Genomic DNA, 27,639 nt, shown 5'->3' on the forward strand with positions numbered 1-27,639 from the left:
AATGTTAAAAAAAAGAATATGATGACATAAAGAGAAATACAAGAAGATGGTTTAAGATTTAGTTTTTCTTACAAGTTTTTTTTTTCTCCTCCTTCTTCCCTTACTTTCTTCCTTCCTTCCTTTGTTAATTTTATAACCAGGGAGGACTTGCAACTGAAAATAAATTTCTGAGCAGGTGATTAAATGGTCTCCCTGTCTGGGTTGAGATTTATACTTTCTTACCCATCCAAGTCTCTTTGGTAAGAGAAAGCAGCACTGGGTAAGCATGTATGTGTACAAAGAACTCCCTAGTCCAGTGGCCGGATATCTTCTGCGGCTCTCAGCCATGTATCCAAGGAGTCGTGGGGCAATTAGAAAAACAGTAGTGTCTGACGACTTGGTTGCAGTTCAAGAAAACTGTAAAATAAGTTCCTGGCTGTAAGCACAGTCAAGAATCATCTCCAGACGTGTCGTTCTACAAACAGCACACTCCATCTTGGTAACATCATCCAGCAATGAGTTATTGTAAATTCCTTGAGATCTGGGACAACTTTGATCCTCTCTGGGGCCCAGTCCAGAACTGAGTAAGCAGTGAGTGCTCAATAATTGCCTAAGGATTTCTTGATTCTCTTTGACCCCCAGCACCCTATAGATTTAAGTCAGGCCATGTCGATACCAGCAAGCATCCATATAACACGGGTGCCTGGCTAGGAAAATGATTTTTCTGCTACTGTAGAAAATCTGGGCTACAGTAATTTTTTTCTCGACAAATCACACTCACCGGCCATTTTGCTCAGCTCACAAATGCATTTTGTCTGAGAAGACTCAGTGAGAACAAGGCAGCCTTTCCATCTCTCATTCTCAGAATTCTCCAGGTTCTGGAATTCTCATAGCCGAGGGCTGAGTTCTACCAAGACAGCCCAAGCCGACAAACCCGTCCAGACCACGCTGGCACAGTGACCAGTCTAACCGCATCTGCAGGGATTCGCCAGGTTCTGTCGTGTTCTTCACTTGAACAAAATCAGGAATTTTGTTGATGGCAAATTTGATTTGACGCCTCCCGTGGGAAGGTAAAGGCTGGCATTTGGGGATATGTTAATACTCCGTAGATGGTGCTTATTTTCGTAGTGTTCCTGTTTACTTAAACATCTGAGATGTTCATAGAATCTCCCATAAGAGAAGACACTTGTAACACTAAATGTGAGAAGCAACCTGCAGCATAAGGAAGGAGGGCAGTGACAGCCCTCTGACTTGGTCTTTGTATAAAGGCAGAAATTTCTGGAGCAATATACAAGGGATTTTTGACTCAGAGTTCAAGTTCTAGGTCCATCGCTTACTAGCTCTGTGTCCTCTCTCTGCCTTAGCTTTCTTGTATGAAAAATAGGGTTAACAATCATATCTTATCACAGGGTGTTAATGAGATGTGAAAGGTTAATAAATGAGAAGTTCCTGGAACACTGCCTAGATCGTGAAGGACACTATGGAATTATTAGCTATTATTTTCATTGAGTATTCCATAGAAGAAAGTTAGATCTAGAGGTGAGAGAGACATTGCCTCAGACAAAAAAATGGGGCAGAGGTAAATTCTTAACCAGAAGAATGTGACGCCCTGTGTTAGTTTCTTGTTGTTGCTTTAACAAACTACAACAAAATTGCTTCAAACAACAAATATTTATTTCATTACAGTTCTTGAAATCCAAAACAGGTTTCACTGGGCTTAGAAGCTCTGCGGGACAATGTATTTTCCTGTCTTGTCTAGTTTTTGGAGGCCACTGCTTTTCTTGGCTTATGGTCCCTTGCTCTGTCTTCAAATCTCTCTCTCTCTGACTCTGACCACCCTGCCTCCCCCTTAGAAGGATCCTTGTGATTCCTCTGGGCCCTGCAAATAATCCAAGATAATCTTCCTATTTTAAGGCCATTAACTTAATCACATCTGCACAGTTGGTTCTGTTTTTGTTTTGATTTGTTTTGCTTTACCATATCTGATAACACACTGACAGGTTTTGGGGATTAGGATGTGGACGTGTTGGGGAGACCATTCGTCTGCCTACCACATACAAATGTTTTGTTTTATTTTATTTTAATTTAATTTAATATACACATGTGGCTGATGGCTACCATATTGAACAGCACAGTATGGTCAGTGGTTTTTAAACAGAACTAAATCATGAAGGGGCTTCACAAACTCCCAATGTCCAGATCCATTACATTCGGGTGTGGTTCAGGCATCCAAAGTGCAGCTAAGGATGAGAAACTTCAGAATAAGCCAGGATTCTCAAAGCATGGTCTGTGAATTGATTTCATCGGAATCAACATGGGCGTGTGTTAATAGAACAGAAACCTGAACTGTCTCGCACCCAGACATGCCGCCTAAATCTAAATCCCTGGAAAAGACCCCAGAACAATGTTTTTAAAATAAAATTTTTATTTTAGAATAGATTTAAATTTATAGAAAAGTTGTCAGAATAGTACCGACCCATCCCATGTACCCCACACCCAGTTGCCCCTGTTATTAACTTCTTACATTAATACGGCCCATCAGTAACTTGTCACTATTAGTGAACCGACAGTGATATTGTGTTCTTAACTAAAGTCCATACTTTATTCAGATTTCCTTAGTTTTTACCTAATTCCCCTGTTTTGTTCCAGGATGCCACCCAGGATACCACATTACCTTTAACTGTCATATCTCTTTGGATTCCTCTTGCCTGTAATGGTTCCTTGGACTTTGTTTTTAAAGACTTTGATAGTTTTGAGGAGAACTAGTCAGGCATTTTGTACAATGTCCATCAGTTGGGAACTGTCTGAAGTTTTTGTCCTAATTAGACTGAGATTACATGTCAGGGAGGAAGAGCCCAGAGGTAAAGGGCCATTCTCATCACTTCATGTCAAAGCGCATGCTGTCAAGGTCATTTATCACCGTTGATGTTAATCTTACTCTCTTGGCTGAGGCTGGTCAGGTTCCTCTACTGTAAAGTTACTCTTCTCCCAACCCCTCCACACTATCCCCTTTGGAAGAAAGTCACTATGCACAGCCCACACTTCTTAAAGAAAGGGGAGCTACATGCCATCTACAGAGGGCAGAGTATCTACATAAATTATCCAGCGTGAAATCTCCTTGTGATAGACTCCCCAGTGATTCTTATCCATACTGAAATTTGGGACTCACTGGACTGAAGGGCAAGATCACATGATGTCCTGGGGTTCCTTCCAATTTGATGACTCTCTGATTGTCTGAGTGTGGATGACATGGGGAATGGGCGTATTCGCTGGACTTCCTTGGAGACTAACTGATAGGTACTTATTTAGTCTAGAAACCAAGTCTTGGGTCCTCTAGACACACAACAGTGGATAAATAAAGAATTGTTGATATTATCACCATGGAGTGTTTTGAAATTGGAACCCAGCATGTTGCAGGAGACAAAAAAAAAAAACATACCAAGGAGAATATATATCATGCTTTGGACTGGAGTCTTACACACCATTGAGGAGTCAGCTAAAGAGGAGAAAGGATCAGCCATGTCAACTAGAGAAAAGGTGTCATAGTGGAGCCAAGGACCCCATGGCACATAAGGTCGTGTGGAGAGGGTTACATGGCACAGGAACAGTACAGGGCACTTCAGAGCTATGACAGCATTATCAACAACCAAAACCACTTATTAAGCCATTAGCTTGTACCAGGCATTAATTGTACTATTAATCTATCCATTCTTTATTTTTTATTTATCTATTTATTTCAGTTATACATATATGTTCTTTTTCATTATAGTTTATTACAAGATATAAATAGTTCCCTGTGCTGTATATTAGGGCCTTGTTGTTTAATATATCCATTCCTTAAATTAAGAACTGTATTCTTGGAGGAACGAGACATTCCCAAAGCTCTCAGAAGAACATAGTACACATACAACAGGAGAAACACAACCATGTTCCTACTCAGGAAGGTGGAAAAAGGAAGCACTTTTACGAAAGTCACCAAATTCAGAGAAGTAATACAGGAAAGGCAAGCTGAAGATGGGACCATCAGCAAGCTTTTGGGCACAAGGACTGTTGGGAGAGTTTATGGTGTGAATAATAATCCATAGACTCACTCGTCACAAATGGAAACCTTGAACTGGTAACAAACAGTCACACTAAGGGGAGAGTCTACTGCTGCTGTGTATAAGCCACAGAAAGTCTCTGCCATCTGGATCCCAGTTTGGCTTTAGCAAATTTGCAGTTAGAGGCTTAACCTGTTGGTTTCTCAAGGCATCGATCAGCAAAGTGTTTCATTTTAATGATCCAGGAAATGGGCAGTGAGGAGCCTCATGGTGTGAGGACTGTGAGAGGCCCAGCAGCCTGGCCACATGGAGAGGAAGTGCTCGGAGAAACTGAGAAGGCTTAGGACCCCAGGGAGTCCAAGGAAAGGACCCTGGGGAGGCGTGCAGGATGCCTGATGCACTGAACTGATGTGACAGAGGAGAGTGGCTGTCTTCATGTTCCTTGTGAAAGTATAACTAACACCAGTGGTTACACATACAAGAAAACAGACTTCTTTCCCCCTCACCGAGAAACTTAGGTTAACGTTTCTAACACCCCAATAACACTGAGGACAAATTATCATATGAAGTGGAGAATGCCTATCCATTGAATTAATTAATTGGGAGCAAGACGGTTTCAGGGCTATTGTAGAATGGATTCCTGTACTATGTGGGAAATTTGAAGAGACTTTTAGGTACCCTTTAACTGTTTGACTCTCCAATCTTTTGATACAATATGAGTGATAGTGTACTAAGTATCTTGGGTGAATGTTACTGCCTGTCTCTGTTCCTTAAAACAAATGAGAAAGATCAATACATACTCACTGTTACAAATATGCAATACACAGCTGTAACCACGGGACGCTTTTCCCCAACCTGGCTGATGTACACACATCAGAGGAAAACTTCGTGCAGGCGAGCAAAGAATAGCCACAGTGTAAAAAAAAGACTCCTGGTGTAGGGATTGCCCAGTCCCAAATCTGCCACCAAGAAGCTGTTATGCCTTGGGACTTGAGATCTGTACATCACCAAATCTCAATAACTTATTTCTGAAATGAAAGTTTGAGCTATTCTGTCTCTCAGTTTTCTCCTAGTTCTGACATTCTCTGTCAGACAGTGACAGAGATGCTTATCTTCAGACTGTGTTTGCAAAATCTCAACGAGAAAGTCCCAGGCATTACCAGTCAGTGAACTTCACAAGCCTGGAGACGAGGCTTTGCTGATGGTGCTCTAGAAAATATTAACAGCAGAATTATTACCACCGCATTGGTTGATCTTTCTACTTCCTAATTTCTTTAAGTATGCACCATATGCAAAATATGCACGCACATTTCTTTAAGTATGCAAAATATGACATTTTTGCCACGTGTCAGTCATCTACATCCCAAGCTCGAGAGCAAGTTTTGCAAAGCTAAATGCCTATAGAGGCAACAATGACTGAAAAGGCCAAATGGTAACTTTGATGAACAGGGGACCCAGGTGTCCTGTAAAGGGCTCAGCCACCACTCAGCTCCCGTCCATTGTTGGCATGCTTGTTCAGAGAGCCTAGATTTTCCACTTTTTAAGAGAAAGCAAATTGCGATTTTTTAGGAGCAATCCCCACATTTTTAAGTGATGACAATTAATTCACACACACACACAAATTAAAGAAGGCTAGATCAATCCTTTCTGGGGGACTTCAGTTTGTAAACTGAGGTACAAATGATAATAATGACCAGCCCAAACACAACCCCAGTGCTCTCAGGGACTCCACCCTCCAGCATTTTTCAATGGATTATTAATTTTAAAAAGGGAGAAGCAGAAGTATGCATTACTCTCAAGGGTTAGTTTAAAACAATGCTTTACAAGATACACAGAATAGGGGGCAAAAGGGCAACAAATCTAGTTGGGGGGAGGCCTCAATTAAGAATATTTTAGATATGCCTATAGTGTCTACATATTTTGTACCAACTGGCCTCTTCCTTGCTATGTAGCTGCAAGAATTCAACTCTCAAGAGAATAAGAACATTCAAAGAAGGCTTCTTTCCAGGCCTCCCCGTCTGCTGCCCCCTTGCAATCTCCACTTCAAGCTTTACATTTTTAATGTCCTAAGTTTCCTCTTTCCCCAAACTTCCTACCATGCAGCCTCTGAGCCTTCATGTGCCCCTTTTCCAGAGCCTGAGATACCTTCCTGCTTCTTATCCTGCTAAATCAGGCTCCTGCCTTCTTTCAAAAGCCCGCTCAAATAAAGCTTCTTAGATTAATTTTTCCACATGGAGAATATTCTATCACTCCAGTGATCCCCTCGGCACATTTCCTCGTTACAAGCTCTGATGTACTCTCATGTGGGCCCCGCACCCATTAGGTTGCAAACTTTCGTGGGCGGCCTGAGTGTTGGTTATTCCCCGAGGGCACAGGGCACTTCCACACAGAGTAGGAACTCAGGAATGCAGTCAAGCAACTTCCTATTTCTCCGCAAACCTTAAAAGAGCTGCAATGACCATCTCAGACATTGTTATTTTCAGAACATTTTCCTAATACGTTTTAAGAAAAGAACAGTTAAGATGCATACGATAAGGCAGCCCTGCGGCTCTAGAATTTCTTTAGCACATTTCAGGATTATTGCAACATGACAGCATCACCCTCTTTCCCTTAAACAGGGTGTGGCTGTCTAGTATCCCGGCCTTAGGAGGTCACACACTAGATGTATCAGTAGACATCCACTTCTGAAAACCAGTGCTCGGAACAGAGCCCTCGGCCAAGCACGCTGGACCACAGTGTGGGATGTCAGATCACTCGGCAAAGCAGTCAAGCAGGGCCATTAGGCTTCTCTTTCCACTTCCGCAAGGGGCAGATTTTCCCAGGAGGAGCGCCTTACTCAAGGAAGAGCAGACTCATTGGAAAAATCTGTTTTATGGTACGCCGCTGGTTTGGGCTGATTTGCTGCTGACCAGTTGTAACTGGTCTCTGGGACAGCCTGACAAAAAGCAAGTTGTCCTTTAAATGTAGTTAACCAATGTTTTCCCATCCCAGTCCTTGAAAATAGTGAATTAAAGCAGAGTTTCTTAAAGCATGCCTTAAACTTAGAGAGCCTTAGCTGTCACAATCACTTGTTAAGTTTGTCAAAACGTACATTCCTGGGGCTCACCTGAGCCAGACTCTCTGGCGTGAGGCCTGGAGGTGTGCATATAAACAAGCTGCCCAGAAGCACTGGGGGCAGAGAGTCGAGGGCTAATGTGACATAGAACTCTAAAAGTGCAGGAAAATAGTGTAGGTCAGTTCATCATGATCATTACCATCTCTCGTTAGGTTGCGGGTACCACACACTTGTCCTCAGAGAGCAGATCCACAGATGGGAAGGCAACTGGGCAAGACTGGAAGCCTTTGTTCTATTTTAGGCTCCGTCACTAATTACCTGTGTGGCTTTGAACAGTTCACTAACCCCTGTGGCCTTGGTTTTGTCATCCATAACTCTAAGTACGTGGGCCTATGTATTGTAATGCCCTTTTTTACGTCTACTTCTCTCTCACTGAAAAATTAAATTTGAAAATATGAATATAAAGGATAAACTCATCTGCTGACATCTATGCGGTAATAGGCCAAGGAGGTTGGTAGTTTTCACAAGAGGGAAAGTGTGACCCAGATACGGTGGCTGAAATTCTGCCCCAGGAGCCGGTACCTTATTGTCCACTGGCTGCATGTGTGACGTGCACCTCAGTTTCCTCATTTGCAGAATGACAATGACACCTGCTCAACCACTGCGCAGGTTCCTGAACTGATGGAATTTATAGAAAGACATTAACTGTTCAAGTGTTTTGAGAACTAGAAAGGGCCAATCAAGGGGGCATAGGATCAGTGGTCACCTAAATGAGGATTAATTGAGCTGAGTATCAGGTGTCGGAGACACTTAACTGCGTGTTTTCCAGAATGCCGTGGGAAGCACTGGGTACTCAGGGCTCCATTAGAGGATCCTGAGGCTTGAATGAGAAAATCCCATAAAGAGCAAAGTGGCCTGATCAGCGCTGAGGGAGGGAGGGCAGGCTGAGTGCCAAGGTCGACCCGGAGTTTACACAACACTCTGTTTTTAGCATCAGGCATACTTTAGCCCCTAGAAAAGAAAGCGAACAGGAAGGACCCTGCAAGATATCTTTGGATGCTTCAAGAATTCTAAGAGCTGCAATTTGGAATTTGAGGCATTCGCTTCCCTTTGCAACAAAACTGAGACCCTATAGGGTAATTTCCTACTGAGGAACTCCCACTTCTTTAAAGCCTGCTCGGAATCTGAGGTAGATGGAACAGGCCGAGACTTCCCCTCTCTATGATGAAAAGCACCACGAAGTAGGAGAAAGTGTATGGGCCTTGGAATTAAGCTGGATCCCAATGCCAGGTTTTCCTCCAACAACCTAACCTGAGTCATTGCGCAAACCATCCGGCGTCTCAGCTCCTCAGTTTTCTCATCTGTAAAACCGAAATAAATCCGGTTGTCGTGAGGACTGACGAGAGAACACGGTGGAATACTGAATCCTGGTGACTCTCGGGAGAACGTTCCTCAGCCCAGTTCCACACTCACCTGCCTTTGATCACAGTCCGCGTTGTCTGCACCCCAAGTGCAAATCGGGGCAACCTTCAAACACACAAATAAGCCTAAGAACCTTCATCTTAAACTTCCAAAGATGAAAGATGACCATATAAAGTAGAACAAATTGTTTCATTGTGTTCTTACCCTAGGGCAGAGTCTTGTAAAGGGCAGAGTCTTGTAAAGGCCAATAAAAGAGAAACAAGCTGAATCTCTGTGAATTATTTCAGCCAGTCCAGAAGCCATGGAGGGTCACGCCCCTGAGCCCAGATTATTTATTTTTTTTTCCTGGGTGATATATCTGGTTTCTCTAGGCATTTATTCTTTTTCTTTTATTGAAGTACAGTCGATATACAGTATTAGACAAGTTACAGGGGTACAACATCGTGATTCACAATTTTTAAAGGTTATCCTCTGAATCCATTTTAATCAGCACTAAATTAAAAATAAGAAGAGGGTTGACCAGTCTTCCCCACCCCCACCCCCACCCCCGCCCCCACCTTGGGACTCTAGTCAGCATAAATATAAATTTGAGTTTTTTAAGTGAACCTCAAGATTTTGTTGGTATTATCATCATACCGCAAGCTTATATTTTATCCAGAAGTCAAACAATGACAGTGTCCAGACAACAAGTGCTTTTTCACTGTAATATATCACAATAATTGAGATTTTTCCAGTTGTGCCTTGAAGGTGTAACATGGTCCTGACATTTCTTTAGAAGTTAAGTATTCAATTCAGTAAGGTTGTATATATAATTATTTGTGTACAAGTTGTATGTGGTATATTAAATGCGTATGTAAGTCTTTGAAAACTTCTAACTCAGATATGTTAGAGTTAGAAACTCTCATTTATCCAGAATATCTGACTAATTACAATATTTTATTATGTTTCCGTGTGGTCCCATCTATGCATTAATGAACTTCCTTATCTTGCAGCAATTTTTTTATATGTCTGGCATGGGAACCCAGGAAGTCAGCATGCAGGATCTTGGGTCATTTGGGTTTAAAATTCATAATAGAGCCATGAAACATATCTGTTTTCCTGAATCCATGACAACGAGAACTTTATCCAAAACCCAGCTGGTGGATGCTGGTAACACGGGCACTTCGCTGACCTGAAAGAACGCAGGCAAGGTCTGTGTTATGTGCACATATTTGCGGATGGAGTACTTTTTTGGTAGAGAGAAACAGAAAATTCTGGCTTCTTCAGAGAACTGGATGCAGGCAACCCCTCCTCCCAAAGTAGTCAAAATACCACTCCAGAGAACCTTGACTTTATAAGGGAAGGCAGCTTCTGAGTCACAGAAAGTCTTTTCCTGCTTAATTCTCACTGGCTGGCCTGGAATGAGGCTCTGCTAAAAATGTTTCAGGCAACTGTTGATTTAGGAATTTCTGTCCTCTTTTCTAGTAACAGAATGAGTATGTGCTGTGGAAATCCTGCAGCTCCCTGTTCCTCATTCACCCCTTTTAAAGCCTTCTTGGAAAGTGGATGTGGGTGGAAGATTTCTCATATTTACAGAAGGAAAAGCTTCTGTCCATCAGAACTTTGTATGGGTTTGGCATTTGGGGGTAAAACATGACATTATTTAATTTTGTTCCCAGACTACGTACAAATGGAAAATGTGTCTGGGTAGATCCTTCTGAATAAGAAGAAACATCCCAGGAAACATAAAGGGTTAAGGGTTTGGAAAGCTATTATCAGTGTTCTATCAGGGTTTTCTATTTTTGCCCTCACATTGAATAGCACTCAAGACAATTTGGAGGTACGATCTTGATTTTTGAACCAACAAGTATAATCCTAAGTGATAGGAGTGGAGGAAATTGGAATACATTGTTTCCATAAGATTAAAATAGATTTTTCTAATGCCCTGTTTGCCTTTTCATTCCTCTCATGTCCCCAAAAAACTTTCTTGACTTTAGTGTCAATATTCCATCTTAAAAAAAACTGCTTTGTTCGGGATGTACAAGTACTAACTACTATATATAAAATAGATTAAAAAACAAATTTCTTCTGTATATAGCACAGGGAACTATATTCAATATCTTGTAGTCACTTATAATGAAAAAGAATGTGAAAACATATGTATGCATATGTATGACTGAAACATTATGCTGTATACCAGAAATTGATACATTGTAACTGACTATACTTCAATTTTTAAAAAAACTGCTTTGGAAGAAATGAAGAAATGAATATTTTCACATCCTGGAATAAACAGAGCACTCTGAGAAAAAAAAAAAAAAGGTTGGGGGCATCAGTTGTGCCTAAACCCATGTTGTAACCTGATCATTCTGTGTCGACGTAACTTTGATGTCTCTACTTGAAAAGAAACAACCCGCCCAGAATGCCATATTTTCTATCGTACAAAGGAGACTTCCAGAGCCTAGGACTTCATCTCTCATCCTCTTATTTTGGGTGGTTTATTCCTATTCAGATTTTTCAGATCTCTGAGATGATCAGCTTCTCAGAAGCCTTCCCTGACCACCACACTCCCTCCTGACTAGATCTTGTTATAGGCCTTAAGAGAACTAAACCTTTCCCTTCTAATATATCTCAGTGTTTGTAATAGTTTATTATGATGATTATTTCATCCATACCCGCCTTTCTCACTCGGTTAGGGCAGGGACTCTGACCCTTCCCCATGGCATCACCAGTGTCTATCAAATGCCAAGGGCATAGCAGGTGCTCAGTATCTCTCACATGGATGTTGGTAAATTTTCAACTCCACCTGGGCCTTGATGATGAATGAATGCCTCTAATCCTTTAGGAAATAGGCATTTTTGAAAATATGCTGATGGCAGACCACACTGATAATGAAAGAAGATGAATTTAGATGCATTTTCAGAGATCAAACAGTGTTTTCAGTTTTCAGCCAATCCATAAATCCCTTATGTTGACTGAAAATGCAGGATATGATGCTCAAGAAAAAGTTTTGCTTTTGTGTACTTGGACCAAGATGCTTATCAGCTCTTTCTTCACTCACAAACAAAGTCACCACTCCATTCAAGTAGATCTATTTCTCCAAGAAGCCTCCCTCCAATCTTCATCTCCTACTTCCACTCTCCAGAAACTCTCTGAAGTCCCAGAAAAGTATTGGTGACCTGATGGTCCTCTCCACTGATTTTGAAGGCAGCAAATTGCTTTGTGTTCTCCGACTTCCATCACCACTTTTATCCCAAGTCTTCCTTGGAGCTCCAGCCCTACTCGTCAGAGAGGGCAATCAGTTAGCAATGCTGGGACTGTCTGAACAAGTCTAGTTCTAGCTAAGCACAACTCAGCCTGCAGTGATACTAAGTGGTGCCAAGAAGGTCATCATATCAGATTATTAAGCTTGCATTTGGATAGTCCCCAAATTAGACAGTCTGCACAGCTCTAGAATTTTCCATTTGAGATTTCTGAATCCAAAATCTGAAAAGAGATAGGTCTGAGTTTGCGTCTAACATTGGGATTCCACCACCAAAAGACAACAAAGTGTCATGACAAACTTTGTCTTTCCCTTGCCCTCTCCCATGAAGGGCACAAATAATAGCCACCCTCATGAGTGACGGAGACTGAGTTGCAAGCCCTTCTCAGACAACTGTGGATTTGGGCAGGAAAGGGTTTTCCAGAATGCCTTAGCTGGAGAAGGCAGGCTTTTTTCTTACTTTCACTTTTCATAAAGTTTACAACTTCAGCTGCTTAAATGGATCTCTCCCCTCCAACTTGGTAAAATAATAGTTGAACTATTTGGTTTTTTTTCCTCAGATTGTTAACGTGGTAAAATAAGTACAACTAAGGACAAATACAAACACAAAATGAGCAAATCCCATATTGGATGTTCCGTAAAGGCTGTCCATGGGGTGGAGACAAAGGGTTCTCTTTTCAGTCTTTGTCAGCGTGGCCAAGTGTGTGTGGTACGTGTGAGGGCTGAGCTACTGAGATGAGCCATTGCAGGAGATTAAAGCAGACTGAACTCATATGGTGTTTGTGGTTGTTCTATTTTAAAAGCCAATTTTGTAAGTCCTAGATCTTTCCAAAAATAAATTTTTACTGTCAGGTTTCATTTTTCTATTTTCTTTTTGCTTGGACTTTCCCTTTCATCCCCAAGCCCCCTTTCCCTCTGTGTGACCCACAGAGTCAGAAATCCCTCACCGGGATAATTGCAGGTGCTGCTGTGGAGACAGAGCCCATGAAATTGACCCTAGCGGTCCTGGCCTTGAACCAAATGGATTCCCACCCTCCGGGAGCTCCAGGGCCTCATCCCATCTGAACAGCTTTAGAGACAGGAAGTGAAATGTCCTGATGGGAAGAGGGAGTGGCAGTCCCAGAGACTGCCCTTTTCTAAAGAAAAATGTACAGCTTCATTCCAGTTCATCAGTGTAGCGAGCACTCATGGGTGTAAGACAGTGTGCCCTGTGGGTCCTGTTTGGGTTGCAAAGCTGTGATAATCCCTGTCCCCTGTGCCCAAAGCCTCTTTAACATGGGCCATTCTTTGTTTGAGTACAAAGTGCTTAAAATGAACAAACCCAAAATGGCCCTGATTAATTTAAAGACATTTGAGTAAAATCTATGTTCATTTCTGCAACTGAACCACAGTCACCTGGCAAGCTAGTTTGTGTCAGATCAAATGCAAAAACATATATGTTCACGTATAATTATCTGTGTGTTTTGCCAAAGCATGTACCTTCAGAGCTACAAATTTTTGTTAGATTTTAAAGCCGGGACTCAACCAGACAATGAGATGAACTCTAAATATAACCCGACTAAAGCGCTATTTCATTTGGCTTGAATCTTTGGTAAAGAAACTAGGCGCTCAAGACCCCAATTTAGGAAACCAACAGCAAATAGAAAAATGTTCTTGATCTTTTTCCCAAAATAGATGTCCAAAGAGTTTGCACTTGAAACTGGATGCTTTATGTATTTAAAGGGAGACTGAGGCTAATGCCCTACCCAATTAATTTGAAAATACAGAAAAAAGCAATTACCATAACATGTAATGTATTAAATGTTGGTGGGCTTTTTCAAAATGAATTCCTCGGGGGAGACAGATAGGTCAGTTAATGGTTATTAATTAATAAAAGTGTTTTTGTGAAATTCTACCTGACCATTGACCTTGGTATAGCTCATATAAGACTGCTTGGTAAAATAAATCTCTTTTCTTCTAATTAGGAAGCATTTGGGGAAACTTGACTAATGCTCTAAAGCTGTGGGGTCAAAAAAGTATGTGGGATGTGGTCCTCTTTTAAAAGAATATTCTCAGTGATTGCCAGGAGCAGGTCAACCTTCTGGGACAAACAGCAGAGGGTTAGAGTGAGGGCTGGTTTCAAACCCCAGTCAGCGACTTGCTGGCTTTGTGACCATGGGCAATTTTCTTCAGCTCTCCAAATTGCATCTTCAAAGTGGGGGAAAAGACACATTTATTCTGAAAGTACAGTGAGATAATGGAAATTGTTCAGTGCTCACTGTCTTTATTATCACAGGTTGCATTAGCATCCCATTAAATTAGAAACTGAAGTCAAAGTAAAATACTGTTTTAAGTTATCAGTTAACAAAAGAAGACAACTGTCTAAAGAGCAAACAATGATACTGCCTCTACGTTTTCTAGATCTTTGAACATTTGGGTATTTTAAGACATGTGAGGAAGACTGCTGAATCTATAATAAGAGAGGTGGTAAACTCAGGACGGAAGAAGATTCTCGCAGGTCACCATTGACGCTTCAGTGAGGTACCAGCCTCGGGAGGGAAAACAGTTGAGAAGGAAGATAGGCTTGTGATTTTTTTTTTTTTCGGACACAAAAAGTACTCATTGCTCATTACAGATTAGACATAACAAAAGCTTTCCTGTCATTCCTGGTTTCCCAGAGCCCTACGAGAATCTCAGGGGGGAAGGCAGGGAGAGTACAGGCAGCAGCCCAGAAAGGGAGAGACGGAGCCTGCAGAAAACAGATCTGCGGGTTCCGGGCTCTCAGCGGGGGCCAGGCCTGCTTCCCCCCCCGGACTTTAAACTCCGTAAAAGTAGGAAATTTTCTTCCATTTTGCTCGCTACTGGCTGCATCTCCAGGACACGAAACAGTGCCTGGCACAGAGTGGACTCTCACTAATTATTCTACAATAAAAGCAAGGACACAAACTGCGAGAGACTAAACAGTTATGGCAGTACGAACTTGTCTTCTCCCCTCAGGTTTGGGTGCATCAGTACCGGGCAGTATTAGCAGTAGAATCAGTGCATTTGTAGCGACATTCATGCGTACTTGTGCACAGGATTGTTATCACAGCCCTAACACTACAGTGCCGCACCACAGCACGGCACAGCTACAGCTCAGTTTAACTGAGAAGCAATGTTTGTGACAGAGACTTCATCCGGCTCCTCTTTGTTAAATTCCCAAATTAATTGTTGCCAACATCCAAGGTCCTTTTCAAGCTTGAGGCCAGGACCAGATGCCCCAGCCCCAGATTCTTACGTCCTTGGTAGATTACAGATTATTATCATGAATTATTCTTATTAATCATAGTAATTACATAATGTGTAATAGATAACATTTAAGTAATATATTAATAAATAAGGTGTATATTATCACTAATGCCGGAGGAAAGATGGGAGGGAAGTGTTTAGTCTCAGAGAAGTTGATAAGGTCAAGGACAATATATTGGTTCATTTTGAAAGTCATGCAAAAGGTATGTGCATCCATCACACTGAAATAACCCTTCCACTGTACTGATCTGATTCAGGTTTTTGGCCCTCAAATTCTGTAATTCTCTAGCTAAACTACACTTCCTCTTCACTGATTTGAAAATAACTATCATATCTATAATGAATCTCAATTCATTACAATTCAGTGACATTGTATTTTATTGTTTAAAATATGTGCTAAGTATTGAGACTGCCTGTAATTTTAAATTAATACAGTTATGTTCTCTTGATATTTCAAAATGTGTATTCATAATTAAGAAGTTATGGTGGAAAAGTTACACAGAATTCCTTGAAAATGTGTCACTAAATAAAGCAAAATATAAATATCCAGACACTTGGGTAGAGTTGAGGTTTGAAAATTAAATAATTATTTCTTTTATCAAACGTTATTAGATCTTCTCAGAGGCTGAAACCAATACCAATGTTTGTAGAGGATGCTCACACTGTTTGAGATGCTGAGCTCTGGGTTAGGGAGTTTTGTCTATGCCCCTCAGATTCCTTTGAATAAGCAGCAAAACGTCTTTCTCTGAATCCCAAAGGGGAAACTTATTCCTGGCATCTTTGGCATCGAATGAATTAACAGTTTTGTGGGCTGAATTATTTTTAAAATGCTAAAAGAAGTCCCTATTCTCCCTTTCACACAAACAGTTGAGGCTGAGAAAACACAACAGTCCACACACTTGTTGGCACTCAACAGATCTGCACAAGCCTGTTTTCTGTGGACACTGGGAGAGCCTGTGTCTCAGCCGCGCTCATCCATCAGCGGTGGAAGACTATAGAAAAGACTCCGTTCTATCAGAACCTGGGAACCCAACTGCAAAGGAAAGAACAAAGCCTTTAGGCTCATGCTGAGAGCTGGGTCTAGTCATTAGGCTCGGTCTGTTCGCAGCAGAGCTCCGCTCACACTACTGCCAGGGAACCTTGAAGTCAGGGTGTCTGGGGACCACCCTGTGAGGGGAATTTATTAAACTGAGTCTTCTCTCCAGCTAGCCCACGGTAAGTTGTGCTCCTGTAGCAGCAGCTTCTCCGTAAAGCCTTCTATGGTACCTGAAGCTAGAGGTAAGCCTTTGCCCTCTTGGGTTTCCTAGCAATTTTGCCTCTTCTAAGTCAATAACAAGGCTAACAGGAACGAGTATTCATCAAGAAATTACTGTGTGTCAGATCCTTTCCATCAACGCCCTACACTCTTACAATAAGCACATAAAGTACGTTGTTATCATCTTCTTTTTACAGATCAGAAAACTAAAAGCTCCGAAAAACTAAGGAACTGCTCCCTGCTCATATAATTAATAGCTGTGAGGCCAGAATTTGACTTTCAGAGTCCACATTATTAGCCCATAGGTTATACTGGCTGCCTGAATTATTCTAGGGGACAGAACCCATGTCCTGTTCATCTCTGCATCCTAAATCTTCCTGTTCTCTTTGCAAAGATAGAGACTTGTCCCAAATTCAATACGTAGCTTTGGAATTAAAGCCCAGAAGTGAATTGGCCTCCAGGTTTACTCCTGGGTGGGGACAGGCTGGCTGTCATTGCTTCCTCACTGAGGGACAGGAAAGTGGCAGGTAGCAATGTGTGCTATTGGGTACAGAACTGAAGATGAAGAAGTTGTCTCCATATACCTTCAGAATTATAAACCAAGTGAAAGCCAAACTGTGGTTGGTCATCAAGGTAACCTAGAAAGTTCCTCTTCTCCCTCACCCTGTTAAATAAGCCAAATCTGTGTTCACTTGGCCACCCCACTGTATACACCCAGAATCCTACCACTGATAGCAGTAGAAAAAGACCCTCTAATGCAAGTGAGCCTTTGAAGGCAGTAAGTATGGGAAAATATGGCTCGTACAGACAGAAAGTTCATTCCTAAGAGGATGCTGGCCCCTCAGCCACCAGTCTCCCAGAACAGACCTGAGCACGTGGCACTTTCCCTGTCCTGAACTACATCCGCATTAAGCAAATGGTCCTCCTGTGTCATTTACTGGAAGAAAACGCAGGATGACCAGAAGCAGAGAAAAGAGAAGAATAAATGTGCATCCAAAAATTGTCATTGGTGAGAAAAAACATTATTTTGTGAACATGTTATTTTAGGAACATGGTCCATTCCCTGAAACACCAGAAATTAAAATAAGTGTAATTCAAATTATAGATTCTTTACCGCTATTAAGCCAGTGCTTATGGGCCACACTGGCATGGGGGTGGGGAGGTGGAGATAGAGGGAGTGAGGTGACAGCTGAGATAAAGAGAAGGAAAAAATGGGGTCAGTGAATTTCCAGGCTCTGCACAGGGAGCTTTGGCAGCCCTAGCACCTAAGGAAGCCAAGCCTTGTGATTCATCACAGACCAGATTCCTCCTGACTTCAAAGAGAGATGTTCACGAGGAGAAGATGCCAGCATTTAGGAGGGAGGAGAGTCTGGCCAAGAAATTGTCAGGAACCCTTAAAATGTAGGCTACTCAACGTGGGATATTAAACTCTGGTTAGTGTAGTAGCAATAACTCTAACAAAGAATGAGAAAGAGAACATGATAGTCTTAAGCTGAGACATCTCTCTCCCTCTCTCACATAGATACTCACCTAAGTAAGGAAGACTGTTGGGATCCAGACTCAAGCTCAAAGCCTCCGCTCAAAGACGGTGGACAATGATGCTCTTCTGTGAAGCAACTTGCTTTCTGATTAGTAATGTGTCTGGTACCAAATGAGTCAAGTCCAGCTACAAGGCCAAGATAAGTAAGAATAGGGTAGCTCAGTTCCAAGTTGATGTGGATTTATACGAAGTGTAAAGTTTTAAAAAGAAAGATAATTTTCTCAGACTTCAAATATGAAAGGCAGTCTCACTCATGCCTCAAATGTGCTGAGAAAGTTCTAAGTTTGGAAAGGTTGCAGTGGGGTGAAGCAAGTCAGGCAAGGCTACGAGTTTTCAATCTTGCCTTGTGTGGGATGTGAGATCTGGACTGCCAACGTGGAGGGAGGGAATCCTTCCAGAGGGGCAATTTGGATCACAGGGTGGGGACAGTGTGCGAGGATGCCGACTGCCAATAAATTGGCGTAAACAAAGGGCAAAGACAATACACCAACAAACAGGGAGTGGAGTCAGTTGAGAGAGGGGTAAATCAGGAGCCTCGGGACCTGTGTCCCCACCCAGCTCTACCCCATACTGGGCAAGCTGCTTCAATTCACCAGGCCTAAGGTTCTTAATCTGTAAAATGAGGATCGTACTAAACATGAAGATAATGTTAGAATCAGATGAGATTAGGTGTGCGTGAAGTGCTGTCTAGTGCAGTTAAACTCCTGATAAATGTCAGTAACGTGTTCGTCTTTGGGCTGCGAGAAGGAATGCTTATTATTATTGTTGTTTGTTGTTATTGTTATTATCATTTTTAATTGGCCAAGGCTTTATCCTTCATCACTGTGGTTTACGGACTTTCGCTATACTCACAACATAGAAAGAAGATAGTCAATTCTATTTTGCGTGCAGTCTAGACTAGTATTGAAGGAAAAGAAAGCAGAATGAAGAGACGCAATCCCGGGGCATGGGGAAGCCGCGAGGGAAGGCAAGGGAGGGGCATTTTCCAATTCGAGCCAATGTCTACTTTGTTAATGAGGCCACAGAAAGGTAGATGGTCAGAGGTGACACAATGTCACAGGAAGAGGGAAATGGGAGGGAGGGAGGAAAGGTGAGGGGGTAAAAGGGTGGGAAAAAGTTAGGCAAGGTATTTTATACCCGTCCAGAAAGATCCCCAGCACCAGAGAATATATATTCTAGTCTGTGTTCTGATGTATGCAAAGGCTTTATATTGGCCCTATGTGGGGAAAAAACAAAAGCAAGAGGCAAAAGCTCTCATTCACTAAAAAGGTGAGAGATATCGAGATATTGTGCAAAAAAAAAAGCAGACTTTAGAGTCACACAGACAGGAGTCCCTTATTTGCCTCAGGGACTTAATTAAGGCCCCTGTTTGCGTGAATAAGAAAAGTTAGTCTTTCCTTGTAGATGTGGGTTTGAGAATTAAATGAGATAATATATGTAAAAGGGTCTGACGCAGAGCAAATGCTCAATTAGCTAGTATGTGTTGGCTCAGGAAGAGGGCAGTGCACCATTAAATGCAAGAAGCAATTCATATCCCAGCTCTGCAATTTACTCGTTGTGTGACCAGTGCAAGATGCTTAACCACTTGGGGCCTCAACTTACCTCACCTATAGAATGGGTATAAGAAGATCTACCTCACAGGATTTTTATGAGCATTAAATGACATATTTAGGAAGCCCTTAGAAGAGTACTTGGCTCATATTAAGTGTTCTAAATGTGTTAGGTATTATCCTTAAAAGGTAATCAAAAGCTGCATGTATACTAAGTTTAACATTAAAAAAAATTTTTTACATGAGCAATCTCACTGTGCTTTTTTTTTTTTTGAGGAGAAAGTAAGACATAAAAGGCAGAATATGTGGCACAGAACTGTAAGATACATGTCCCCACGACAGAAATAAAGAGGGAGAGATCCACTGAGGGGGGAATTCATGGACATTTATGGTCACATTACTCTGATTGGCTGAAGGAATCTGCAGGCTTCTTGCCAGTTTTCTTTCTGTTCACAGAAATAAAAGCTCAATGTGATAGAAAATGAACAAAGTCCCCCCCCCCTTTACTTGGTAGGAAAGATTTATTTATGTAGTCGGGACAGACTTGTTTCTGCTAAGCGAAAATAAGTGGCCAGAGGAGTATAATAATACACTATATGGAAACTCGATGAAAATACATTTATTATAACATTATTTAGTTTGTTGATTTCCCTACCTTTCCTACCTAATACCATAAGAGATACTCAAATAATAATATAACTGGCCAAAATGTTAAACTGGAGTTAGCTTGTTTTTATCTGACTGAGATCAGACGACTGGATGGATGGGTGGTTTCCCTGAGCCGGCTACCTTGCCAGCTCAAGTGTCCTTTCCAGATGTGCCATCGACATCCCATGGGAGTTTATGAGAAATACAGAATCTCCTTCTTCTCTCCGGACCTACTGAATCAGAATCTGAATTTCAATAGTATCACGAGGTGATTTATCTCCAGATTAAGGTTTGGAAGGCACTCAGTTGGAGTGCGGCATTCTGGCCCCTCAGCCTTACTCATTACAGTCTTCATTTCAATCCAATTTACGTGAACAAGCGCTATGATTCTTGGAAGGGGAGAAAGGATACAGAAACAGCAAAATTTCTTACTTGATAGAATTGCTCAGGGCAGTAAAGAGTTCCCTTAGGTCATGAAGTCTTAGTAGATAAAGCCTGAAATTTAAGAAATAAGATGATGAAAGTACAACATTAGTCAACAGGAAACCACGTGTTCAACAGAACAACGAAACAATCAGGTTCTGTACTTCCTTAGAGAGTTTACATCTTGATCATAAGGCCATGATCTAACTTGTCTGAAGAGGAAATGGGTTCAGCACAGACTTCGGAGGCTCACCTCGGCCACCTAACAACCTCATGACTTCGGGTAAGCTGCCACAAGTTTCTTGTCTATGAAATGGGATGGTAACAGGACCTAATCCATGGTGTAGTTATAAGGCTTAGATGACTTAATAGGAATGCAAAGAACACACAAATGTCTGTGTTAAACATCAGTTATTAAGTATTAGATATTATTATTAAATCTAATTCATATTATTAGACATTATTATTAATAATACCTTCATTTTGTTGGCTTCCACAATCCCTTTCTCCTTCAACAATTCTTCCCAACATATATATTAAGGGTTAAATTAAAATGTATTTGAAAAAGATTTTTTAAGATTTTTGATATGCCCCTTGACTGACTTGGAAATTCCAAGGAGATTTCAAAGTCAGGTGAGCAGAGAGAGAATGCCTGCCTCTTGTCTTTCCTTAATGTGGAGGCTGCAGCAAAAGTCCCACTTTCCCCAACTTTATTGTGATCAGGGAGTCAGGTTGACTCCTTATCCTTGTTGCCTGGATTTGAAAACCTCTTAAGATGCAGGTGTGTGAACAGCTTGCAGGAAACTTAATGACAGCAAAAATTCCTCTTGCAACCTCGGTTTGCGGAGAGTCACTTCCACCCGTTTTTATACAAGGCTCTTCCAGGTTTTTTTACAAGTAGGGTTTTTTGCACAGTGGGTGTTGAGCAAACACTTAAACTACCGGAAGTTGTAATGTCAGGAAGAATTTCTTACCATTGCAAAGTGTTCTAAAATGAAGTGCCCTGGGAGTTGGGAGATGGTCATGTAGTAGGGAAGAACAAATCCGTCTCTACATTAGATCTGTCCCTTGAGTGCTAGCCCTGTGCTGCTGTGCGTTTCCTGTGCTTAGTCATGCTGGCTTTGCATCTTTTGTCAAAGTATACAGGACAGCTCATTCTCAAGGCTCTGACCTCTAGGGGTACAACACTTTTCCATTCATAGGGAGATAAAAAGTTGCAGAACAGAGAATAACATTTGTCTCCTTGGAGGTTTACAGGAACATCATGACCTGACCTACATGGACAGCTCCAAGATCAAAGGATTCTGACACCAAGAAGTTTGTACCAACCAAGCACATCCCCTTCCCTTTTTTAGTATAAAAGGAGCCTAAATTCTGACTAGGGGAATCTAGTTCTTCAGGACATTAGTCTGCCATCTTCTAGGTTTGCTGTCTTTCTGGATAAAGTCGTTATTCCTTGTCTGAACACATTGTCTCCTGATTTATTGGCCTGTCATGCAGCAAGCAGAATGAGTTTGGACTTGGTAACAGTTGGACTCAGTGCTGGCAGGATTCCAGCTAAGCCCAGAGCTGTCATAAAGCAGAGTCTCGAATAAAGTAGGGGTGTTAATCTGGTGGTCTCAAAGGTCTCTCTTACCCTAAGATTCTGAGAGTGTAGCTCAGAGGCAACAATGGCCCAGCCCTCACATCCAAGAAGGGCCTCAAATACACATTCTTGACACCAGTGCCCAATGAGATTCTGCACTGAAGTTTTAAGTATTAAAAGCATCAATCTGCCAAATCAGAAAACTTAAGACATTCCACAGTTTTTGTCAACCCATTTTGATATTTGTGTTGGTTTTTGTTTGGCTTTATTTAATGTGCTGTGAGAACCTCCAAAGGCAGATGTGGTCCAAGTTCTCTGAGCCAGGCCTCTCTTGAGCTCTGACAGGTCTTGCTCTAAGTGTACATAAATCTCTGGGGTCCACTGTCCACTTCCTCCATGCTTTTGTTTGGCCCCTTCACCCTTCCACAAGAAAAGCAGTCCAGATAAGCATATTGTGATTCTCCACAAAAAGAAAGGACCTGTCAAAACAGGGCCCAATGCAGAGCATTCCTTTGGGAAAAAAGATCCCATCAAACAAGTCTTTTCCTAAATTGTTCCTCCTGACCCCACATTGACATCACCCCCTGGCTCCTGCCTCAACCCAACCCTACCCCACCCCAAGACCCTCACCCCTACTCGAAATCTCCCACCACTCTCCTGTATGAGGCAGTTTTGCTCAGTCACAGCCTCTCCAAACCAGCAGACTCATACCTACTTCCAGTCTTCTAGAGAACCATCCTTCCTAGAGGCGGTGTGTATATAGGAGGAGGAGATGCTTAGAAACTTAAAACAATTTAAAATCATAAATCCTTGACACCCTCCCTTTTGGGGCATTTCTCATTATGGTTTTGAATCACTTTATAATAATCGCTGAGGCACACCAGAAAGCAAGTTACTAAGATCTTTGTTCTTTGTCAAGACCCATTCAGTTCCACCACTTTGGTGGAACTGAACCAGCAAGTGAACCACAGACATAGCACAAACTGGGCATGCAGTTTGCATTTAGTTCCTCATGAACCCTTTGAGCCTTTCTAAGTGGTCAAGACACCTATGAAGAGAGGGAGAGACATCCTTTCACCTTTGGACTTGATCAGAGGCAACAATGGATGATTATGCAAACAAACAGCCTGAGCCAATGATTTCTGTTTAGTTCTTTCCCAGAATGTTTAAAATATGCTATTTTCTCTGTGGAGAAGCCACGGTGATGGGCTGCAGGAAATGCTTATACCCTCTAACCTAGAGGAGAAAGAGAGGGGTACCCATAACTGAAAGAGCACCTTGGGCTCGAGCCCACAAAAACTGTCACCTATAAAAGGTGCTGGTGATTCACATGGTCTTCAGAGGACCATTTGCACTTTGCAAAAATTAAAATTAAAGTATAAAATGCCAGACCACCTCCCTGGCAAACTGTATTGCTGAAAGGGCTTCTGTTTGGCAAGTGAGAAAATTGAGGCTGAGAGAGGTTAAATCATACACAAAGCTTCTCACAGCTAGTGAAGTAACTGAGCTACGATTGAAATCCATGGGGCTGTCCTCACTGTTCTGTATTAGTTGACTAAGGCCACCTTCTGCAGGAAACCATCTACATCGCCCTTGTGTCCAAGCACTCTGGGCTCTAAATTAGCCTCCCGGTACCCTCCCCTCTCCCCTCCACATTCTCTCTCTAACTGCAGGATTCACTGCAGCCCTCTCCTCTTCCCTATCCATCATCTCCCTTGAGCTGTCACTCTGCCTGTTCTAAACAGGGAAGTCTGGTGCCCTGGCAGAAGGTCCCCCCCATTTGCATTCCTCTAGCACTCAACGGGGCTTAAGAGGAAGTGGCTGCCCCTCACTCCATGCTGCTCTGGTATCTCTTGCTCTTGACATCACCTCTCTCCCACTCTCCTGGGGAGGGCCTGAGGTCCAAGTGTGCTGATCTTTTCACTGGCGATCATTTAGGGTCAGAGAGGAAGGCTAAAGCATAGAGACTTCCATGTCTTAAGTCAACCTTTCTGGTTTGGGGAACATTTTTTAGTGGTATGCAGGCAAATATTTTGGTTCCATAGCTGTATATTTATTTTTATGGATTCCTTCTATCTTTGGTAAGGAATGCTGATTTTTCCATTTATGGTTATAATGTAATGTTTTATTTTAAAAATAAATTACTTAAGAAACAAAGTAAGTTGACTTAAAAAATATATATTTTTTAAATGAAAGTATAAATGGACCACCGAAATGGCAAAAGGTAGACTGAAGCTTAAGAAACATTGCCTTAAGCTGGGCCGTAAGTCTTATCTGCCCCAGATTAGCACTTCTTGAAAAGTGGTCCTGACCTTTTCATGTGTTGGTTCTGAACACCCGGGGGTGGGTCCACTTTTCATGTGTGGGTTCATAGAATATCTGTGCTTTCTGGGCACTCAGCGGGGGAGTGCCCAACTGGATTATAAAATCAGGGCTGTTTTCTCCAACTACCTGCTGTCCAGGATGTTCTCTGAGACCTAGCCACTAAAGTCTAAATGTTCTTTAATCCATTGTCTTTTTCCAGTTCTTGCTCAAGAGGTGGGTTAGTATACCAGTTTTCAAAGTGGAAGAAATTGGGAGACTGAATAACTTGCTCCACATCCCAGTGGCCAAGCTTTCCAGCCCCGGTCAGCCAGGCTGCAAGCACTTTTCGTTGGGCTGCACGCACAGGTACGTGAACACACTCATACAGGAAGAAGTCCAGGAAAGCTGTTGTAAGCTACTAAACTTGTCTTTCTTTCCACTAGAACTGTGACCCCCAATTAGCAGCCTGTCCTGTGAAGGCACTTCATTTAGGAAGAGCAGTGCCAAGGTAGTAACTATGATTTGAGTGTGCTAGGTGTTTTGTCTACATCATTTCTTTAACCCTGTAAGAAATAAGATGTTCTCATGGAGATGAAAATATCTTATAAGATCAGGTTCTCTGATTATCCACTCAGATCAAAGCTCTCCCTCCTCTTGCTTCCAGTTCTATTAATGGACATAGAAACAGTATTCCAGTTCCTTCTGTCACTTGGCTGATGTGGTTGGTGCCTGCTGCCCTCTAGTGACAGAAAAATTCTTTGCTAGAAGTGATGTCCCTAGATCTTTGGCCATCTCTACAAGGCCGGTTTAGGTGATTATCCTTACTTGCGCCTAAAACTATTAACGGTCAATTTGTAAGGACTAATTTTGATAACACAGAATTTCTGATGCTGATTATAATCTCTGATGACATATTAGTTAAGATTATTTTAGTTGTTAAGTCTCTGGCTTAAACCAACATAAAGAATTTATTGAGTTGGGTAACTGTCGGTAGTCTAGGTTTCGATTTCAGGACTAAATCAATCCAGGACTCACTTGACAATACCGGGCTCCACCTCTCAGCATGGTTTCCTCCCCGCGTGGGTGGACTCTGCCTTCAGCTCTGGCCGGTACACAAGCTCTAGTCACAACCACATTATTCCACGCCTCACATAAACCCACTTCAAATGCAGCAGAGAAATAGAACAGCTGTGTCCCACTGTTTCCAGCAAAACTCACAACAGAACATGATGTGCTGGTTGCCTTAACCAAGTGGCAATCCTGTCCCCCTCTTTCCCTCCAATACAATACAGGCCCTGGATTGGTGTCTATATGCCACTGTGATGGTTAACATTCTATGCGTCAACTCGACTAGGTCATAGTACCCAACATTTGGTACTATTCTAGATGTTTCTCAGTGTGTTTTTTGGGTGAGATTAATATTTATATCAGTAGACTTTGAGTAAAGCAGTTGCCCTCCATAATGTGGGTGGGCCTCATCCAATCAGTTGAAGGCCTTAAGAAAAGAGATGACCTCTCTTGAGAGAGAGAGAGTTCTACCAGCAGATGGCCTTCGGGTGTGAACAGCAATTCTTCCCTGGGTCTCCAGCCTGCTAGCCTACCCTGCAGATTTTGCACTTGCCACTTGCATAACCACACAAACCAATTCCTTAACATACGTCTTTCTCTCTATATATACACAGATCTATTGATAGATCTAGCTATACAGATCTCAATGTCTATAGCTATGTCTATAGACATCCTATTGGTTTTGTTTTTCTAGAGAACCCTGACTAATACAGCCATACACCTCAAATAACTAAGAAGAGGACAGAGGAGAAAATTTTCCAAAGATAACTTGGAAGTGCTGTTACCAGGAAGAAAAGATGTAGGATAAACAATCATGAAGGTGCACTATAGGTGGGGATGATTAAAATCAGTTTGTTGCTATTTAGTACAAGCAACTTGGTTGACAACAATTTTTGAAACAGGTCCATGAGGAGAAAGATTAAGAGTAGTCTTGATGGTAAAAAGGTATTGAGGGTTTTTTTCCTCTCAGCTTTTTTTTTTTTATTTTCCCAAATAGGTAGATATGTTTTAAATGTTATTCAGAATGAGATGTTTGATGGCATGGAGTAGAAGAAGCAAGATTAACTTGTATGTTTGATTTGAGTAAAATCAGGATGGTTGTCCAAAATATTGCCCACAACTGGTAGAATGCTTGAAATTCTATTATTAAAATTGTATTTCTTTGCTCTTGAAAGCTTGGAGGCCCTTAGGTATGTGTTGTTAAAATAAAAAATAACCTTTAGAGATGTCTGAACTGCTTTCCTCAGAACAGCAGCATTTACAAGGTGCTCATTCAATAGGTGCTCTTCAAAGGACACCATAAAGAAGATAAAGAAGACTAGGGAACAATATATGTCATAGCCCCCTCTTGGACATTCACAACACATATTAGCATATTAAAGGCTCTGAGAAGTCTTGGATTAAGATACCTGTTTAAATTAACCCAAAATTTTCTAAAATCATTTGATCATGAAACACATTTCTCCCCACAAAGTACCTATTACTATTTCATTGAATTTGAGGATAATGAGGTGTATGTGTTGGGGGTTGGTGGAGGGAGGTTAGGAAGAGCAGGGCCTCAGGAGCAAGAATAGCTTAAGTTTAATTCCTGAATCTGCTGTTTATTAACTAGCCAAATTGCCTATGTTGCTTAAACTTTTTTGGCTACAATTCTTTATTTAGAAAGTAAGTTTAATCATCACCTGCCTCACTGGGCTACAATGGTAAATATTAAGTAAGGAAAAGCCATTTGTAATAGTTGTTGTAATTCACTTTTGTAATTCACTCTCAAGAAGATGTTGATTTTGTCAATTGTCCTCTCTCTCTTTTTATTGAAATATGGTCGATTTACAATGTTGTGTTAGTTTCTGCTGTACAGCATATTGATTCATATATATATAATCTTTTTCATATTCTTTTTCATTATAGATTATTAGCTCTCTTTTTCTCTCTCTCCTCTCTCCCTCCCTTACTGCCCCTTTCTTCCCTTCCTTCCTTCTTTTTATATTTTTATTTCAATAAACTTTAAAAATTTCAGAATAGTTTTAGATTTTGCAAAATAGTTGCAAAAATATACAGAGTCCCCATGTACCATCTTCCCCTTCGCCACCCCCTCCAACATTTTTTTGTGTCTGCTTTGTGCTGGGAACTGTAGGTACAAAACTGGCCAGTCAGGGTCTTCTTCACAGTACTCACTAACAATCTCCGGGGAGGTGGAGCAGAGACAGGCCTATCAACACCTACAAGACTGAGCCATGTGTGCAGGGCAAAACAAGGTGAGTG

The 27,639-nt window shown here is 41.7% G+C and overlaps 1 protein-coding gene and 1 long non-coding RNA gene across 2 annotated transcripts in view; one reads left to right on the top strand and one right to left on the bottom strand.

The window, feature by feature from the left end:
• Positions 1-934: 934 nt before the first annotated feature.
• LOC140699356 (uncharacterized) lies at positions 935-16,208 on the top strand. The gene is made up of 3 exons (XR_012077484.1): positions 935-1,049; positions 14,138-14,257; positions 15,872-16,208. It is a non-coding gene; the product is annotated as an uncharacterized lncRNA (long non-coding RNA).
• The window catches only part of CH25H (cholesterol 25-hydroxylase), a 219,663-nt gene continuing 201,095 nt past the window's right edge, over positions 9,072-27,639 (bottom strand). The window contains exons 8-9 of the mRNA XM_072971583.1: positions 20,430-20,492; positions 9,072-9,667 (exon numbers count right to left, since the gene is read on the bottom strand). The gene's annotated coding sequence lies outside the window, so the exon portion shown is untranslated. The remainder of the gene's footprint in view (positions 9,668-20,429; positions 20,493-27,639) is intronic.

Source organism: Vicugna pacos, chromosome 11 (genome assembly GCF_048564905.1).
Source record: "Vicugna pacos chromosome 11, VicPac4, whole genome shotgun sequence".
In the NCBI taxonomy this organism is placed as follows: Eukaryota; Metazoa; Chordata; class Mammalia; order Artiodactyla; family Camelidae; genus Vicugna; species Vicugna pacos.